The 6,420-nt window shown below is 39.2% G+C and overlaps 1 long non-coding RNA gene across 2 annotated transcripts; it reads right to left on the bottom strand.

The window, feature by feature from the left end:
- Nucleotides 1-255: 255 nt before the first annotated feature.
- On the bottom strand, nucleotides 256-970 carry LOC122128807. Of its 2 annotated transcripts, none has more exons than XR_006151625.1 (3): nucleotides 774-970; nucleotides 576-656; nucleotides 256-380 (listed from the first exon to the last, which is right to left on the bottom strand). It is a non-coding gene; the product is annotated as an uncharacterized LOC122128807 (long non-coding RNA). The 2 variants fall into 2 exon arrangements; XR_006151624.1 differs by lacking the exon at nucleotides 256-380 and adding an exon at nucleotides 421-431.
- Nucleotides 971-6,420: the final 5,450 nt, after the last annotated feature.

Raw genomic sequence — 6,420 nt, 5'->3', positions numbered from 1 at the left:
AACGAGGCCAAACAGGGAGTGAGGAGTTTATATAGTGGTGGAGGGTGTGACAGGTGCAGGTAATCAAACAAACAGGAGATTGGGGTGGTCTCTGAGGCAGGTGTGTTGAATCAGGAGGGGGCGTGGCAGGAGCAGGGCTCAGTGCTGGCGTGACAGAAACCTATACCAATGGAGAAACCTTAAATGTCCTTAGCATGGGAAACAAGGGAAAATGTGGCACAAATAATAATACCCCTTAACAACGTAAGACTGTGGCAGCAGTAAGTATAAGATGGAGAGTCCAGAAGTCATGGTTGGTGTTGGCATCTCATCCCGAGATCCTTCAGCTCCATCTCTGACTGGGGCGTCTCTCTTCTCTGCAGAGTCTCATACACTGAGGCCTGAGCTCTTCTCTGGAGAGGCATGTAGGTGTCACTCAAATTCCTCACATTCTGAAATATGTTAACACACAGAGGACATTGTCAATGTCATGACTGAACACTTTGATAGATGGTGGTTAAGGTTGTATATAGGGCAGTCACTGATGTAACTAACATCCATGATACGGCTGATAACATCAGTCTAGGACAATTTACCTGCAGAGTGTCATACTCAGAGGATGTGCTCCTGGGGTTGAGAGCTGTGTATGTCTCATCATGGGCATCAGAATGGACAGCCTATGTGAAAATATTGGTAGAAAGAGATGATTCTAAAACTTGACAGCCTAATTCACTGTCACCAAGCATGCAGCTTTTTTACTGTTTATTTTAGGGATTTTAAAAGTTTTGTATTACCCTTTGGTTTCCTCTGCTGTTTCTCTCAGCTCCTTCACGTTTACTGAATAAAGAAACAGAGTAAGCCTCATAAAATCTGGTGTCAGTGCTCCTATGATTAACCTACAGTTTAGGGACGAACATTCTGCATTGCCCTGCTAGAGTAGGCTAAAAAGAGGGAAAGTTATATATATTCATACATAGAAATAATATGCAGTTAGCAATATACATGGCATGCCTATTTTTGCACAAAATTATTTCAGAGGAACCAAATTTCACTGAATCACCTCCTATACACAATTCCAAGTAACAGCAGGACAGCAAGAATGATGAATGTGGTGATAATAGCAGACGGGATGATGCCAGCCACTTTTAAGGGAAAATGAAAGTCTTGACAATTAAACAGTAAATACATGCAACATTATAAACAGTGCTGTAAGTGATACTTTGCAGGAAAAGTTAACTGGCTTTACATTCTGAATGCCATCATGTGGCAAGATGATGATAGCAGTCACAGCTGTATTAAATCTCCTCCTTCAAATCATCAACTCAGAATCAGAATCTGAATCAGAACTATTTTATTGGCCAAGTATATTATCACATACTGGAATTGACTTGATGCATTATATTACATGTTCACCAGAATTTTGTAAACAAACAGGAGAATCTGAACAGACAGATACATTTTAGTATTTTCACAAAACTACACGACACTGACCTTCCGTATGAACTGCAACTCCAGTAGAGTTCTGAGAGCCAACTTCATTCTCTGCCTCACAGTAGTAAAGTCCACTGGAATCAAAAGTCACATTGAAGCTGATGCTGTCACCTGTGCCCCTAATAAGAGATTCAACTCCAGTCTTCATATACCAGGTGTAGTTGTGCACTGGTGGGTTGGCATCACAGCTGCAGGTCAGAGTCACAGAACTGCCATCCACTATTTCCCCAGGACTGATAGACAGTGAGACATTCTTTGGCTTGTCTGTTAAAATGTGTGCAAGTTTTATCTTAATAAATAACAAAAGCAAGCATGTGACAAATTAAGACATTTCATTGCTGTATCTGAGTTTGATAGCAGTTAGAACTTATAGAACTACAAATAGACAACAAGACACAATATATTTTACATGCAATACGTTTTGAACCACATTTGTACACATCTGTACACATTAACAGTCATTTGTAATAACTTACATCGGACTTTGAGAAACACATCAGTGGAAAAGAGACTCTCGTGACTTCTAACAGCACAGGAGTAACTACCCACATCCTCTCTGCTGACTGGGTTCAGATGCAGCCTGTTGTCTCTGGTTGTGTTTTCGAAGGTCACAGGCTGTCCGTTCTTGTACCAGATGAAGGTGGGGTTGTTACTCAGAATACAGGTTGTATTACAGGTGAGTGTCACTTTCTCTCCCTCTTTCACTGCTTCAGGAGTTATCAGCACCTGCAGAACTGGAGGATATATTATGTGTAGGGGGACACAGTGCTACGTGTACACACATTTCATTATCAAAATAGTTAAAGGGCCTACCTGTAACAGAGATGCTGACTCCAGGTAATCCAGAGTAACCCTCCCCCTGTTCTGTTGTAAACCTAAATGCATATTCTCCAGAGTGACTCTCTCTCATGTCCTTCAGTCTCAGGGTAAAACAATTCTCTTTTTTCCCAACATAATCTGTGTGGTTTTGATAGTCTTCATCCAAATTTAGATCTACTGGGAGCTGGCTTGATTTCTGCTTGTTAAACCAGAAGGTTGTGTTGATACGGTGATTTCTGGGACATTTGTAAGTGCAGGAAATATCCACTGATGAACCATTCAATACACAGATGCTGTTAGATGAGCAGGTCACACCACAACACTGTTTAGATGGAGCACCTACGGCCAGGTATAAAAAAGGAGTATTAAAAACCATATCTATCAGTGTACACATACACATTATGGTTTTGAGAAAGGCATCCATGCTATTATCTGTATATAAAAAACAAAATATGTTTTCTGCTTAATCTGAATAAAAGTGAACTTTAGATCCAACTATCCTTTGTAATTGACATGAAATAGTGATGTAATGTTCTTGAGTTCCATCTCTACTCACACACTGCAGGGGAACGGTGAGCCTCATAACCTCTCACTGCACAGGAGTAACTGTTCACTTCAAAGGGTCTGCTTGAGTCTAGTGGTATGGAGGCTGTGGTTTTGTCTTGTAGAGGCTGTCCATTCTTGTACCAGACATACTGAGTGTTAGAGCCCAAGCTGCAGAAGGTGTTGCAGGTCAGTTCAGTTTGATTTTGTTTCCCTACAACAGCACCCTCCTTCACCCGCTGGTCTGAGAAGAGAGGATAGAAGTCATTGTGGAATCAACCTTGAATGTCATTTCCACAATGAACAGAAAAAAAGAAAATAAATTGTAAGTTGTATATGTTCATCATTACGTATAACGAAGACTCTAACACCAGATCTGCCTGTTATCCAACTCGTGTGAAGAACTGTGTAAAATCTAAAGTGATAAACACCAGAGTGATCATCTGAAAGCTTGTCTATGCTCAGACTGCAGTCAGGATATTTAGAGTTACTGTGTTCTCTGACTATCCCACTCTGCTCTTTATACCACTCTCCTCCCATATATGTGTCTCTACGACTTTCCCAAGGGTAGTCATATTTGCAGGGCAGGATCACTGATGCCCCTTTAAGGCCACAGACTCGTGTGGAGGAGTAGGTCACACTCCAACCACACTGAACACCTGAAACACAGTCACAATAAAGAGTCAATTTGAGCTTTGAGGAGAGTATTCTCCTGGCACTGATCAGGTATTGTAAATATAAATTCTGATGGCCGTTTGTGGGGAGTTTGGGAGGGTAAAATAAATATATTAAAATTGTACTGTTAGTATACCTTATGACATGATTTCGAATAATAGTACAGATTTATTACATACACACATTTGTACTTTTATAGTGTATAGGCCATATCATCCTAGCATATCTTGGAAGTATTACATTATGTCCACTGTACCTGGCAGCCTCAGGAGAAACATGGCAGTCAACATGAGCATGCTTTTAAAACACATTTCTCACTTTCCCTGCAATAATAAAACATCACACACTCACACTGTTCAATTTGTATAAGCAGAGTTTAGTAAATGTATGGGGATTTTGATTAACGAGGATAAATTAAGAATAGAAAGGATCTTAAAGAGTTTAGGTTGCTGACTGGATATCCTTACTTTACTATTACTCTATTACTAGTATCAGTAGTGTTCAGTGTAACTTTCACACTCACATCAGAAAAGGTGGAAGCAACTACCACACACTGGATTTTAGTTAGAATAGAGACGAGTCTAGCATGCATGCTTACAGGAGAGTAAAGGACACCATAAATACAACAGTACAAAATGTATAAAAGAGAAAAAAAACGTAACTCTTAAGAAGAAAATGAATGTTAATAAAGTTCATCGATATTCTCCTTTAAAATATGAGCGACATGAAACACCTGTACCCTGCTCCTCAACAGTCGGACAATGTACATAACATGCTTTTACTTGTCCTTCCAAAGTTGAATATACAGAGAAGGCACAGAGTTTAGAGTAGAAATGTCTCTACAAAAATTACATGGGTTTCTATCCATTCAGAAACAAACATGCTAACATATGAATCCATGGTAAACTTTGTCAAATATCAGAATAGAAAAAAGAACTGTCTCTGAAATGAATTATCACTGTCAAAGTTATGACTATAAATGAATATAGAAGCACCTACCTTGTAAAGAAGTCTGCCAAACTCTCATTAACCACAACTTCAACATGTAAAAAGGATGAGTGACTGTTAAAAGAATGCTGATGAAATGCTGTACTTTTCGCGCTTTGGGTTTTTACCGAGAAAAGAAATAGAGCGTTGCGTCACATACTCCAACTTCTTCTTCTGTGTATTTCTATCAGGGCAGAGGCTGGTGCAATCGCAGCTGGGAGGATGAACTATTCACCCACGTGAGGTGAGGTGTGGTGACAAGGACAATAGCATGGGTTGACTTCATGAGGGAGAGAGAGAAAACACAGGCTATGTGATAGTGCACAGAAGTATCAAAAGTTGTTAATCAAAACAAATATAGTCTGACAATTGGTATGAACTGACTATGGATAAAGACAAGGCCAAACTCTCATGGATTAGTCTAATTCACATTAACCCATGCCTCCCAGTGACCTTAACCTACTGAACTTTGGTCTCCTGGAGCAGTTTACTTAACTAACCTCTTTCCCCTTTATTGGTGGATGTTAAACACTCACTCTAATATAAGTAACAAGTAAAGGCAGCTTTATACTTGAGACTTCACCATGTGCAATGTTTGTCCACAAAGCTACATTTAAGTGAAATAAAAATAAGCCAAGCACATGTAGTGACCTCTGAAAAAAAGTGTTATATTTGGACTAAAACTGTAAAATGGTACATGAATTGCATCTCTTATACCTTTTCAGTTCATACTCTATGAATTTACTGTCATTCTTAATTAATTCCTTAATTGCTGGTGTTTCACCCACTGTGTGCTTTCTAGCTCTGGTCGCATATTCAGATATCTGCACCAATCTGTTGTCAACCACACTGTGATGTTCCTGTGTCGTATTTTCAAAAGAGGTGTTTTCCGTGTTTCTCTTTTTCTTCTTATCTCTCAAACTAGTCTGTCGTACTTTAGACCATTAGAAAACTAAAACCTCTCAGATGACACAGTAAATACATGTGGAACCCCTGCCCTGGCTTTTGTTCCTGTTTTAAAGATTGAGCACAAAGAATTTCATTACTTATAAATGCTGTTTATGAGTATGTGATAATAAACTTGAACTTGAAACTTGAAACTTGAAATATAAGGCTGCGGTGGCAGTAGACAGTAGACATTCTTCTTGCCAATATTAACATTGTCATGTTATGAACTGCTGACACATCTGAGGTCTGTGTGTTGTTTCAATACACAATGATTGTTAGCCTCAAACTTTCCTACTTTTCCCCATGCTAGCCACATAGAAGATTCATTTGTACATGGATGTGGAATGCCATATCTTCCATCACCAGTAGATGGCAGCACCATCTCTGGGGAAAATGTAATGCTCTCAGAAACAGCAGCCTTCCAATAATATAGCATCCTGATGATGATGGCATTGTAGAAGTAAATGACAAGCAACATGTGTGCCTAACATTGGATTGAGTGTCAGTGGCAATGAACTAGCATGAGGATATTCTGGTGCAACAAGCCAAAACAGAACACGTGTTTCAAAATATACACACAGACGTGTTGTTTCTGATACATTATGTTTGTCATGTTTCCTTATGCTATTAATAAATGACTGCACTGTATTTTTTTCTGATATGTACACAAAAATCTAACTTCATTTTGAACTGACAGCTTTGTTGTGTCAGAGTATTTCATACCAATCTCAGCACACAGACACACACACACACACACACACACACACACACACACACACACACACACACACACACACACACACACACACACACACACACACACACCTTCCCCTTAAAGGCCCCATCAATATTAAAACCACTTGTCCCTCAACAAAGGAAATTTGCAACATTATGCATTATACACTATTTTTATTTTATTAAGAGACAAGGAATTATAAAAACATATATATCAGCATGACGTCTAATCTAATCTAATCT

This window comes from Clupea harengus, chromosome 24, assembly GCF_900700415.2.
Source record: "Clupea harengus chromosome 24, Ch_v2.0.2, whole genome shotgun sequence".
Taxonomy (NCBI): domain Eukaryota; kingdom Metazoa; phylum Chordata; class Actinopteri; order Clupeiformes; family Clupeidae; genus Clupea; species Clupea harengus.
This window is presented reverse-complemented; position numbering and strand designations above follow the sequence as displayed.